The following is a 14,111-nucleotide window of genomic DNA, read 5'->3' on the forward strand; positions in this document are numbered from 1 at the left end:
AAGTTTGCCATCAAAACACATTTGATAGCAAAACCTAATCTAAACTGATGCCAAGCTAGAATCGTAATGGGCTCATTACCATGAACATGTTTTAATTAGAGATAGAGCAGGGGGAGGAGCAGAGGGAGAGGGACAAGCAGACTCCAAGCAGAGTGCCATGTGGGGCTCCGCCCCATGACCCTGAGTTCATGACCTGAGCTGAAACCGAGAGTTGAATACTTAACTGCTTACTCGACTGAGCCACCCAGGTGCCTCCATTTATTATGAACGTATTAATGTAGTTGATTACTGGATATGGGCACAGAATATGCACCAAATCACCCTTATAAAATCTGAAAAATTTTTAATTCTGAATCACCCCTGGCCAATAGAGTTCTGGATAGAGGACTTTGGACTTGTTTTAGGGGCATAAAATGACATAGCTGTGGTCAAAGCCAGGGCTACCTGGCTGCAGGGAGTGGATATACCATTGGTGTTTCAGGAGCCTTAGAGGTGAGAGAAGAGGAAGAGGAAAGAAGACCTATCAGAGGAGGTCTTTGTCATAACAGAAACTAACTGGCTAATTTAAGCAGCAAGGGATCTTGTTGGAAGAGTACTGGGTTTGCTACAGGGTATTGGTATGTGGGAGAACCAGGTTCATGGGCCTCAGGGCCAAGAAGCCACTGCTAGGGAGCTAGAATTCTTGTGCCCTTGAGAGTCCTTCTAGCGGGACTAAGAATCAGATTGGAGCAGATGAACAGGAGAAAATCAGATTTAATAGAGCATGTACAGGGCATCTACACAGACATGGAAATTCCAAAAACAGGCAAAATGAGGTATATGTGTCTTTCTGAACTAAGAAGGGAGTAGGGGTCTGGGATTTTAGAGGAAAGGAATGCACTGCACAGTGCAAGGAGAGCAGATATTTTTTTAAGTAGATGTTTGTCCTGCCATACAGATGGGTCACTGAAATAAAATTTATCTTTAAAATTTATCTTTTATAAATAAAATTTATATTTAAAAAATAAAATTTTTCCTTAAATAAATAAATAAATAAATTTTTCCTTATTCCAGGATAAAGCCCCCAATTTAGATCTGACTATGTAGTTATGGGAGAGACAAATTTCTTTTGAGGCTGCAGGGGCTCAAGTGCCTTCAGCTCTAAATAATCCACTGCCAAAGTGGCACATTTGGGAGTGGGGGAAGGCTGACTTGAACCCCTTCACTACCAAAGTCACCCATGGAACTGGTCCGGTGAGTAACACCCAGCCACAAAGCCACAGCCTGCACTGCTAATCCTGATCCACAGCTGATCCCAGTTGACTGAGACCACCTTCCACCCAGCTGCTGCCCCCACAGGGCACTGTCTCTCTGTCTCTGTTTTGAATTCGAAGTGGTAATGTCTGATCGGGAGAACCAGTGTCACATGACAATGCCCAATCTGCAGTGGAAGCTGGGAAAACAGAACTCTGAAGCTTTTTGCCTTTAAAATGGGGGGGAATCAAGTTGGGCTCCCTGCCCAGCAGAACCTACTTCTCCCTCTCCCCCCTCCTCTTCTTCTTCTCTCTCTCCCTCTCACTCCCTCACTCTCAGATAAATAAAATCTTTCAAAAAAATAAATGGGAGGCATTGGGGTGCTTGGGGTTCAGTCGGAAGAACATGCATGCAACTTGATCTCAAGGCAGTGAGTTCAAACCCCACATTACATGTAGAGATTACTTAAAAATAAAAAACAAAATAAAATGGTGGAGGGCGGGCCTGAGTGGCTCAGTTGGTTAAGGGACTGACTCTTGATCTCAGCTCAGATCTTGATCTCAGGGTTGTGAGTTCAAGCCCTGATTTACGCTCCACACCCGGTGTAGATCCTACTTAAATAATAAGGGATGCCTGGGTGGCTCAGCGGTTGAGCATCTGCTTTGGCTCAGGGTGTGATCCTAGTCTGGGGATGAAGTCCCACATTGGGCTCCCTGCAAGGAGCCTGCTTCTTCCTCCTGCGTCTCTGCCTCCCTCTCTGTGTGTCTCATGAATAAATAAATACAATTTTTAAAATAATAATAATAAAATAAAATGGGAGGCATTTCTGCCTCTTGCTATATGACTCCTAAAGAAGAGATTCCTCTAGAACAGGAACCAGAGTGCAGTTGTCAGACAGTGAAAACAAACCAGAATAGACAAAGGCTCAGTAGTGACAGCTTCTCAGAGGAGGGATTCTACTAGGGCCATAAAGGGTGTGTAGAAAAAAAAAGAGGGGGGGGGGGTGAGTAGACCTCAGGTAGAAGGGTAGAGGAGTTCAGAATCCGGACAGGGGCCTGTATGTCTGTCTAGAGGGTGTTTACTAGATGACAGTCACTGAGCTAAATTCATTCATTTAATTTTACAATTGCAGGTAGCAGAGGAGCTATTATTAGCATTTTGCACACCAGAATCTGAGAATCAAAGAGGTTAGGTCAACTTGTCCAAGATCATGCAGCTAGAAGTTGGGGGAGCTGGGATTTGAATGCAAACATTGAAACCCTGTACTACCCTCCCTACGGCCCCTAACCCCTACACTGTATAGGAAGGAAGTAGATTTCATATGGAGTGCCCACTCGTATCAATTGATTGTGGCTGCTTGGAGCCCTGCATAGAGAAGAGTTCTGAGGTTGTCTCTGAGATATAATGTAAAAAGGGCTATGATCAATTAGTGCTATCTTTTAACCAAATTTGACCTAAGAACTCAAAATTCACATTTTTTCAAGTGGATATGCACATTTACCCAAATCGAGCATAAACTGAGCTATAAAAAAAGTGCATTTCAAAAGATTGGAATTGTTCAGACTGTATTCTCCAACCCTCAAGGGAACAAAATTATACATGAACAAAAGAAAAACAGAAAATCCCTAACTCCCTAGAAATTAAACATTAACACTGGTCAAAGAAGAAATCAAAATGAAAATAAAAAACATTTGAACTGAATGATAATGAAGATATGCGTACTGAAATTGTGGGATGTAGACAATACAACTCTTAGAGGAAAATCTGTAGCCTTAAAATGTATGTATTAGGGGCGCCTGGGTGGCTCAGTTGGTTGAACATCCGACTCTTAATTTTGGCTCAGGTCATGATCTCAGGGTCGTGAGATTGAGCCTTGTATCAGGCTTCATGCTCAGTGCAGAGTCTGCTTGAGATTCTTTTTCTCCCTTTTCTTCTGTCCCTCCCCCTGCTCATACTCTCTCTAAATTAATTAATTAATTAAATAGTTTTAAAGAAGTATTAGTCAATTTAATTTGAACAAGGTCAAAGAAACTGAATGCTTAAGGGATGATGAGTAACTCAGTTTGGTTGGTATTAAAACACTATAAAGGGATATGAATTAATCTGGACTCTGTTGTAAGTGACAGAAGAGCCCAAATCAAATTGTCTTAAGCAAAGACTTTATTTTTTTGTGTCACTGAAAATCCCAAGGGGAATTCTGGCTTGAGACACAGTTGACCATACGTGTTCAAATGGAGTTGCAGCAATGGCTCTTCATGTGTTTTCTCCTTTTTCTATATTCACTGAATTCTCAGGCAGGCTCTCCAGCCTAGGCTGCAAGTGCAGGCTACTCCAGTGTTCCCATGGTGATGGCAGCAGTGCACAAGGACAACAAGCTCAACTGCACAAGCCTTTTTCATGAATCCACATGTGTCTCACTTTTTCACACGCTATTGGTCAAAGCAACTCACATGGCCAAGCCCAACATCTAGGACTGGAGAAATTCTCTCTGCCCATCTTGAGGATATGACAAGGATATAGAGTGAGGAATTGAAATCATTATTTAATCCACACAGATACCAACTCAGTGTTGGGCTTTCTGGGTCATAGGGTACACACATGCTTAATTTCCCTTACATACTACCTGATTGTTCTCTATTCCCTCCTGCAATTCCCAAGGGTGGGTGTTTCCCTAAGTTTTCACCAATGCTCAGCATTGTCCAGCTCTCTTGTTTTTGCCTGCCTGATGGATGTGAAACGGCATCTCGCTGATGCTTTACTTTGTGTGTCTCTGATTATGTATGCATCCAAGCATCTCTTCACATCTTGTTAGTCATTTGGATTTCCCTTCTGTGAGTTGCCTATTCATATCCTTTGCTCATTTTCCCTTGTGTTTTGGTTCTTTTCTTGTTGATTTGCAGGAGATCCAGCAATACAGTCTAGGTATTAATTCCTTGTCGACTTTAGACATAACAAAATCTCTTACAAGTTTCTCAACGGTTAATTTTGTTTTTAGGATCCTTCATTCTTCAGCAAAAATCTTTGAGATAATTAAATCCAGCATTTCTTGCCTTAAGGCTTGTGCTTTGGGTCTAATTTAAGAGGTACTTTCCCCATCTTTAGTTCACAAAGATAATCTGTGTTTTTATCATTCACATTTAGGTCTTTCATACATCTAGAATCTACATTTGTGGTGGGTAAGGGTATGAAGCCAGATTTGTTTTGTTGTTTCCCATATAGTGAGCCAGTTTTCCCAGTACCATCTATGAAAAAGTATGCTACTTTCTTCTTTGAATTATGGCACCACCCTTGTTATAGATAGATTTATCTACCTACCTACCTGCCTACCTTTCTATTATCTGTTATCTGTCTTTATATCTATGTTTATCTATCTTTCTATGTTTACATATCTGATAGGAGGTATCTCTCTCACTTTCTAAAAAAGATTTTATATATTTTTTCATGAGAGACACAGAAAGAGAGAGGCAGAGACATAGGCAGTGGGAGAAGCAGGCTCTGTGCAGAGAATCTTTTTTTTTTTTTTTTTAAGATTTTATTTATTTATTCATGAGAGACACAGAGAGGCAGAGACATAGGCAGAGGGAGAAGCAGGACTCCTGTGGGGAGCCTGACGTGGGACTTGATCCCAGGAGCTCGGGATCACAACCTGAGTCAAAACATGCAGAGAATCTGATGTGGGACTCCATCCTGAGACTCCGGGATCACACCCTGAGCAGAAGGCAGATGTTCAACCACTGAGCCACCCAGGCATCCCATATCTCTCCCATTTAGTTCTTCATTACAGATTGACTTAGTTCTTTGTGGACTTAATTCTTCCATATATAATTTAGAATAATCTCATTGGTTTTCTCCTAAACAACTTCCATCTAGAATTATCCTTAGGATTGTACTGGATTGTACCCAGATGAATTTGAAAAGAGCCAGAAATTTTATGATGTTAAGACTCCCTAAACACAAGTGTGGAATTAGGTACCTATTTATGTCTTCTTTTATATCCTTTAATGGAATTTTTTTAAGATTTTGTTTTTAAGTAATCTCTACACCCAACATGAGACTCAAACTTAGAACCCCGAGATCAAGAATTGCTTGCTCTATTGACTGAGCCAGTTGGGCATACCTGTTAAATAGATTTTTAAAAATTTCACCTTAGGGATCTTCTCCATTCCTTAATTTCTAGATACTTTACTTTTTTAAAGATTTTATTTATTTATTCATGAGAGACCCACACAGAAAGAGAGAGAGAGAGGCAGAGACACAGGTAGAGGGAGAAGCAGGAGCCTGATGTGGGACTCGATCCTTGGTCTCCAGGATCACACCCTGGGCTGAAGGCAGCGCTAAACCGCTGAGCCACCCAGGCTGCCCAATTTTTAGATACTTTAATGTAAAGTTTAGGGTTGTGGGATTTTTAAAATATTTTATTTACTTATTTATTCATGAAAGACACACAGAGAGAGGGAGAGACATAGGCAGAGGGAGAAGCAGACTCCCCAGGATCCTGGGATCATGACCTGAGCTGAAGGCAGACACCCAACCACTGAGCTACCTAGGCGCCCAAAGTTTAGGTTTTTAAATTTTTTTTTAGGTCTTTAAAAATTTTGAAACAATTTCAAACCTGCAGGAAAGTTGTAAGAATAATACAAAGACGTTTTCTTCTTAAAGCATTTGAGGTTGCCAATCTGATGCCACATTATTCCCACTTACTTTATTTAGTATTTATAAACAAGAACAGTCTCATATATGGCCACAATGTAACTATCAAATATGGGATATTGACCTTGATACTTTACTACCATCTTATCCTCAGATCTCGTTCAAGTTTCAATAATTGTCTCAGTAACATTCTTTATGGCAAAAGGAATCATGTGTTCAAGACCACATCTTGTGTTTGGTTTTTTCTCTTTAATCTCCTTTGGTTTGGAACAATTCCTCAGTCTTTCTTTGACTTATAGGACCCTGATACTTCTGACGATCACAAGTAAGTTATTTTACAGAATGTCCCTTAATTTCAGTTTGTCTGATAGTTCCTCACGATTAGATTCAGATTGTGCATCTTTGGCAGGAACATCACAGAAGTGATGCTGTATCCTTCCCATGGCATCCTATCAGATGGCACACAATTTCAATTTGTCCCATTGCTAATGGTGTTTACTTTGATCACTTGATTAAGGTGGTATCTGCCAGGTTTTGCCATTGTCAAGTCATTCTTTCTCTCTCTCTCTTTTTAAGAGTTTATTTATTCATTTGAGATATATATATATAGAGAGAGAGAACATGAATAGGAGACAGAAGGAGAAGGAGAGCAGACTTCCCACTGAGCAGGGAGCTGGACGCAGAGCTTGATCCCAGGACCCTGGGATCATGACCTGAGCAGAAGGCAGACGCCTGACCAACTGAGCACCCTAATCCAGGTGCCCCTAATTCTCCAACTTTAGAGTTGAGACTCTGATACCCAGAGAGAGGGGTGGATTTGACAAAGATCAGGGGTTAGGGATATTTTCCTGAAAAAGATCCCTCTTGGAGATAACACTCAGCCTGGGCTCCGTGTCAGGCAACAAGTGCTCCAGACACTACAGGGTTATCTATTCTTAGCTCTGCCAATCAGGGAAAAGAACACTGGGATCTCCAGTTTGAGTCTTGGCTGTGTCACAAGACTTTCCTCTGTGATCTTGTGCATTGGTTTCTTCCTCTGCAAAATGAGGGCATGGAATCAGGCAGCCCTCAAGACTGCTCTATCCTGAACAATTGAGGCCTTTATCATCCTTGGGCACCCTCCTGGGGGTTTAGGCCAGGCTTCAGAGGCACAAATAGAATCTGGTGAAGAGGAGTACATGGTGGGAGCATGGTCCACACAGGCAACAACCTTGGCCTTGTTTTAATCCTAGTCTTGGCCGAATTTGCAGCCTGGTGTAGATCCCCCGTGTCTGAGAGAATAGGCTCTGGGATGTCTGATATGTCCACTGAGACAACAGGCAGGGGAGCAAAGGGGGAAGGGGAGGCAAAGAGGAAAAGGAAGAGGCTACCTTACCACCTACTGGCAGGAGAGTGGTGCATGGAGACCTCCCTGGTTCTACAGAGGCTTCATCTGTGCAGAGGAGCATGTGAGGCTAGCGCAGCCTGGCTTGGCTGCTGGGTCTGAGACTCTGACAGGGGGTTGTGTCTGTGCCCCCGGCTCTCCTGGAGTCTGGTTCTCCCCATCCTTCCTCCCTCAGCTGCCTCCCCACCCCCCATGGGACTTCTGTGCCCCCAGGTCCCTACTCTACTTTCTAACTCCCACCCCACCAAACCCTCATAGCTGCTTCACCCCCCAACTCAGCCTGAACCCCAGCCTGAACTCTGTCCTCTTCAAGCCAGCACAGTTCCCCTCCCTTCCCTGGGCTCATCTGAGTTCCTTCTTTTTTAATTTTTTTTTAAATTTTATTTGTAAGTAATCTCTACATCCAACATGAGGCTTACACTCACAACCCGAGACCAAAAGTCACATGCTCCACTGACTGAGCCAGCCAGGTACCCCAGCAAGGCTGCTTCTCAAGCTGGACTGGGCTCTTCATCCCCTTCTTTCCAGACCATCCCTGGTCACCCTCATGGTCTGGCTTTGGGTGCAGGAAAATTGATAGTATCAATTTGTCTATTTTCCTTTTGGCTCATCAAGGCTGTTGCTCCCTTCTGCTCATAAAACTGTCTTTACTGTTGCCAGAGACATGCCATGAGCCCACACACTGCTTGCGCCCCATCCCACCTGAGCTGGGGCACCCCACCCCACTCCTAACCCTAGTTCCCACCCAAATGGGGCTCCATTTGCTGGCTCAGGTGCCTTGACCCAGTCAAGCACCAAGTCCTTGCCTGCAAGAACATGCTGCCCTCTGCTGGTCTGTTATAAAACCTGACAGGTTTTCTGGCCTGGGAAGGGCCACCCTTTGCTGCACTCTTACAAGTTGTAAGCACTTAACACACTTTATCTAATTGAATCTTCACAGCAAATTTATGAGGAAGGTTCTGCTATTAGCTGCATTTTACATATCTGAAACTAAGACAGAGATGGCATGCCACTTAACTAAGAGGGAGAGCCAGTTGTGAACCCCATATGATGAATGACAAGGAGAGCAGCTCATGACCTGGCTCTTCCTTAGGATGCAAGCTGCACTGGGCTTTTTAAATAGGTCTCTTTAAACCCTTTCTACAACCTGGTATCAAAGTGATCAAGGTTCTCCATTAGCCCCATGCTTTCAGCACTCCTTCCACAAACACAGCCTGCAGGCCTCCCCTCTCAGCTGGGGATCCTTGACCCGCCCACAAAATGGGCAAAACTCCCCACACCTGCCGCCTTCCCTACCCCCCCCCCCCCCACCTCCCACCACCCACTACTGGCCGGGCTGTCTCAGCCCTTGGTCCCATTCCTTCCTGTCTTCACCTAATTATCCCCTCTCTGCAGCACGTTCCACCCTCTAAGTCAGACTGGCCCCCAGATGTTTAACATGCTTAACTTCTAAAAGTGTAGGCAAACAACCTTGCCCCCCCCCCCCCCCCCCCCGCCCCCTCAAGCCACCATCCTATTTCTCCTCACAGCAAAAGTTCAGGAAGAGCTATCTGCTTGCTCACTGGCCTCACTTCCCTGTTTCCTCATTCTTCTACAGCCTGGGCCCTTTGGGGTTTTACCCCCTCCCCCTTCTTCACCAAAGCACCCTGAGGTCACCGCACAGTCCAAGTCACCCGATTCAGTGGACGTCACTCAGGCTCCGGGCACTCTAGGTCTCTCAGCGGTGCTCCTTCTGGAAACACCCCCTCACTTGAGTTTCTGGCTTCTGGTACTCTTGATCCTCTCTGTTCCCGGCCTCCCTTGACAGCCTGCAATACCAGTACCTGGCATTAAGTGCTGGTGCTCCTCAGCACTGGGTCCTGGGCCCTCTTCTTCTATCCCATTCTCTCTCCTTGGGCTACTGTGGCCACCACCCACGTACATGCTGATGACTCCCAAATGGACTAGAGTAGCCCAGGGTGTCTCAACTGTCAAGGGCAGCTGGGCCCTCCAAAGGACCTTCCGCAAAGCCTGTAGACATTTGTGATTACCAATGCTAGGGAGGGTACTACTGCCATCTAGTGGGTAGAGGCCAGGGATGCCGCTAAATATCCCACAAGGAAGGGGGCCGGGTGGGGGGGGGTGCTGCGACAATTACCCCCTCTCAAGTGTCAGCCATGCCAAGATTGAGGACCCCATTCTAGCCCAGCTCCTCCTCTGAGCCCCAGGTCGGAACACCCAGCCACTTGTTCTACATCTCCATTTGGGTGTCTCAAACATACCTCAAGCCCAACCTGTCCAATGGAATTCATCATCTCCCCCAACCCAATTGATTAGGAATCCTCTGCACCATAAACCTGGGAGCCATCCTGGGAAGGACCCTGTCCCTCACCTCAATATGCAGTCCATCACCAGGTACTGTCCATTCAAACGGCATCTCTCCAACACTACTCCAGGCGCCATCATCTCTGGCTTTGGCTTTTCTGAGAAAACATCCTGCCTCATCTCCTGTCTCCCAGCGTGGCCTCAAGGGCCCCCTCCAGACTTCTCACCATGCAGCAGAGTGCTCCGTGTCACAGTGCAGATCTGATTATGACATCTCTGTGTTTGAAACACACGTCTTCCCATTGTTCTTTGGACCAAGACCCCAAACCTTAACACAGCCTGCAAGGCCACATGTTCTGGCCCCTGGTAATTCCCCAGTGTCTCTTAGAGCCCCTACCCAGACCCCTCTTTGCACTCCAGCCACTGGACTCCTTCCCACCCCTGGGCCTTTGCATATGCTCTTCCTCCTTCTGGATTGTTCCCTCCCACCTCCACTCCTTCACCTAGTTAGCTATTATTCACCCTTTAGATCTCACCTCAGAGATCTCACCCTTTAGTCTCACCAGTGAAACCTTAAATGACTCTGGAGTCTAGATCAAATCCTAGACTGGGATGCTTGGGTGGCTCAGCAGTTGAGTGTCTGCCTTTGGCTCAGGGCATGGTCCCAGGGTTCCAGGATCGAGCCCTGCATCGGGTTTCCTGCATGGAGCCTGCTTCTTCCTCTTCCTATGTCTCTGCCTCTCTCTCTCTCTCTCTCTCATGAATAAATAAATACAATCTTTTAAAAAAATTCTACGATAAACCTTCTCAAAAAGCCATGTCTCAGGGTGCCTGGGTGGCTCAGTAGGTTAAGCTGAGACTCTTAATCTCAGCTCAGGTCTTGATCTTGGGGTTGTGAATTCAAGCCCTGTGCAGGGCTCCTTGCTGGGCGTGGAGCCTACCTTAAAAAAACAAACAAACAAACAAACAAACAAAAAACGCCATGTTTCCTTCCTGCCGGAAACTTAGTTCAACTTGTAATTTGACTCATTCATGCAATGACTTGATTGATGTCTCCTGACTTGACTCTGTGCCCACCAGGACAAGGCCACATCTGTGCCTGCTCACCGGCCCCTAAGTCACATAGAGGGGGGTCAATACAATCTTTGAAGGATAGAGAGAGTGAAATCCAATCTTTCCACCTGGCCACACAATGATCACACCAAGAACATCTGAGTCATCACATTCCCCACCCCCACCCCCACCCCCAAAGGCTTTGAAGCCATTACATTTGCTTGCTTGTTACCAAAGCAATCCACGCTTGCTGTGGAAAACCAGAAAACAAACAAAAGGAGGAAGATCTACTCTGATCCTATTTTGCAGACTGCTTTTTATCCTAAGCAATCAAACATGACCAATAGGTAGAGATGGGCTTCAGGAGGAATAGTTCTGTAATGTTTTTCTGGCAAAGTCGGCTATGTATAAAGAGCCGAGATTCTCTCTCAAAGGGCCTGCTGCATTAGAACAGATGGGAAGCATGTTAAAATACCAATTTCAAACTCCATGCCCAGGAGACTCTGACTTGGGTCTCAGGTATTGCTATGTTTTAAATTTCCCTCAGAGATTCGGACAGGTGCACTCGGGGTTGGAACCACCGACTGAACCAAATCCTCTTTTTTTTTTTTTTTTTTTTGGTCACAAAGGGAGGATCCAGTATTTTGTTACTTCTTGTGCAGCGATTAGAATCTTAGTTAGGGGGATCCCTGGGTGGCTCAGCAGTTTAGCGCCTGCCTTTGGCCCAGGGTGCGATCCTAGAGTCCCGGATCCCGGCATGGAGCCTGGTGTGTGAATAAATAAATAAAATCTTAAAAAAAAAAAAAAAAAAAAAGAATCTTAGTTAGGCCTGCCCTAGCATATGTTCTAGAGTATTTTGGGAAGCTGATTCTCGAGGTGGCCTTGCACGCTGATGGGTCCACTGAGCCATACTGCCAAACTGCTTTGAGTTTTCATGCAACTAGGTCTCTTCTCCCTAGTTGAGTTAGTATGGATTGGATCCCGTGGAGGGAGGCAGTAGGTGGAGGAGGCAGGATTTTCATCTCTTTACTTTGTGCCCTGCAGTCCCACTTATGTTGAAATCCAAATCTTGGGCAGCCCAAGTGGCTCAGCAGTTTAGTGCCTGCCTTTAGCCCAGGGCCTGATCCTGGAGACCTGGGATCAAGTCCCATGTTGGGCTCCCTGCATGGAGCCCGCTTCTCCCTCTGCCTGTGTCTCTGCCTCTCTCTCTCTCTCTCTCTCTCTCTCTCTGTCTCACTCTCTGTCTCTTGTGAATAAATAAATAAAATCTTTAAAAAAAAGAAACAAATCTTGTAGGTGGCCCACCAGGCCCCACAGTGTCTGGCCCCCTGCCTGCCTCTCCTGCCTCACCTCTGTCTGAGCAGTGACATCTCTGGCTTCCATGTGACTCCCCGTGACAGGCGGTGGAGCTATTTCCCTCCTGAATGCCTTCACACATCTCTGAAACATTCTTTTCACCAAGCCTCACCTTCCTTGGGTCTTAATTTGTTTTTTTGTGTGTGTTTATTTTGTTTCTAAGATTTTTATTTATTTACTTGAGAAAGAGAGAGAACACAGAAAGAGAAGCAGAACCCCACTGAGCAGGGAGCCTGACTTGGGGTTCATTCCCAGGATCCGGGGATCATGACCTGAGGGAAGGCAGACGCTTAAACCACTGAGTCACCCAGGTGCCCCACTTTGGGCCTCAATTTGAAAGTCCCTTTCCAGAGGGGGGTTCTCTGGCTTAATCTAGGGTAGTCTTCCTCTATCCTTTCCTATAGCTACCTGTGCTTTATACCCTTCAGGCTCCGTTTGTAATATATTTAGGTGTGTGATAATTGGCTGTTACTGGTTTCATTGGCTGGAATATAAGATCCCTGAGAGCAGAGGCAGACATGGCTCTTTGTTCATCGTGAACCCAGCACTAGCACAACGCCTGACATGTGGTAGGTTCTTAGCACATATTCACTAAAGGGATGCAAAGAACAGAGGTAAAGGTATTACTCTTCCAATTTTTAAAGAGGGTACAACAGAGGCCTGAAGTGTAAAGGGGCTTCCCCGATGTCACCTAGCAAGTCAGAGGAGCTCTGGGATCCCACCCCCAGTCTGTAGACCCTGCATACAGTGATCCCCCACCTTCCCCTACTGAGGTCTCCTAGCTTGCCCAAAGTCAACAACACTGGATTCACATCCTGGCTTCCCCATCTGTTCTTTCTACTACAACAAACTACGGCACATTTTTGTTGAGTACCTCTTGAGTGCTGGGCACCGCGCCAGAAGCTGGGGAAGCAGAAAGAACAGGCAGACACATTGCTACCCTCCTGGTCCCCACATCCCTGTGGGAAGAGGAGGACACAAAGAGAAAAGACCAGTAATAATTATGAATCCTGATATCAGGGACACCTGGATGGCTCAGTGGTTGGGCTCTGCTTTTGGCTTGAGACCTGATCCTGGGGTTCAGGGATCGAGTCCCGCATCGGGCTCCCTGCATGGAGCCTGCTTCTCCCTCTGCCTGTGTCTCTGCCTCTCTCTCTCTGTGTCTCTCATGAATAAATGGATAAAATATTAAAAAAAAAAAAAAAAGAATCCTGATATCAGCCTCAGAAATGTAGCAAAGTGTCCTAGGTGTCACCCATGGTATTCCCTGCTTGCAAGCATTTGGAAGTTCCCTCTGTCTCCAGCCTGTGCCCGAGGCCTCCCTAGCTGGCTAATACTGGCCCCTTTCCCCCACGCAGACCTGGGTAATGCTGGCCCCTCTCCCCGCCCCCACAGACCCCTCCACGGCGTTCCCGAGCGCTCCCTTCAGGTCACCACCAGGGGGTAGCTGTGTCCCATCTCAAACGGTTCCCACGCCGGCCCAGTAGGGGCCGGTTCACTGCAGAGTCTCAGACTTGCGCTGGTGGGCAGGGGGCTTCTGGAGGGGAGCAGAAAAGGGGAGAGAAGGAGACTAGAAGGTTCCCTGGGGACCACAGCTGGGGTGTCTTAGGGAATCAGCTGTGTCCAGACTTGGGGAAGTTTCTCAGATTTTTTTACCTTCCCTTATCTTCCTCCTACCTGATCAATCATTCATTCAATAAATTTTTTAGATTTTATTTATTTGTTTGTTTATCAGAGAGCATGAGCAGAGGGAGCGGCAGGCAGAGGCAGAGGGAGATGCAGGCTCCCCGCTCAGCAAGGAGCCAGATGTGGGACTCTATCCTGGACCCTGGGATCATGATCTGAGCCTAAGGCAGATGTGTAACCCAGTGAGCCATCCAGGGACCCCTCGATAAATTTTAAAATAGCTTGAATGTGGTAGAATTTATGTGCCATGAAAAGTCACCCTTAAAGTAGGTAATACGATTTCTAGTACACTCGCAGAGCTGTGCATCCATTGCCATAAACCTATTGTGGAACACTTCCATCCCCAAAGAAGCCTCCCATGCAATCACTCCCCAGCCCTCCACCCTCTGCTGCTCTCACTCCTCAGCCCTAGGCAACCACTAATCTATTTTCTGTCTATGGATTT

At 46.0% G+C, this 14,111-nt stretch overlaps 1 long non-coding RNA gene across 1 annotated transcript; it reads right to left on the reverse strand.

Annotated features, from left to right (window-relative positions):
- Nucleotides 1-7,515: 7,515 nt before the first annotated feature.
- LOC144314767 (uncharacterized) lies at nucleotides 7,516-9,805 on the reverse strand. The gene is made up of 3 exons (XR_013380621.1): nucleotides 9,639-9,805; nucleotides 8,579-9,075; nucleotides 7,516-8,547 (listed from the first exon to the last, which is right to left on the reverse strand). It is a non-coding gene; the product is annotated as an uncharacterized LOC144314767 (long non-coding RNA).
- Between the last annotated feature and the right edge of the window lie 4,306 nt (nucleotides 9,806-14,111).

This window comes from Canis aureus, chromosome 5 (assembly GCF_053574225.1).
Source record: "Canis aureus isolate CA01 chromosome 5, VMU_Caureus_v.1.0, whole genome shotgun sequence".
NCBI lineage: Eukaryota > Metazoa > Chordata > Mammalia > Carnivora > Canidae > Canis > Canis aureus.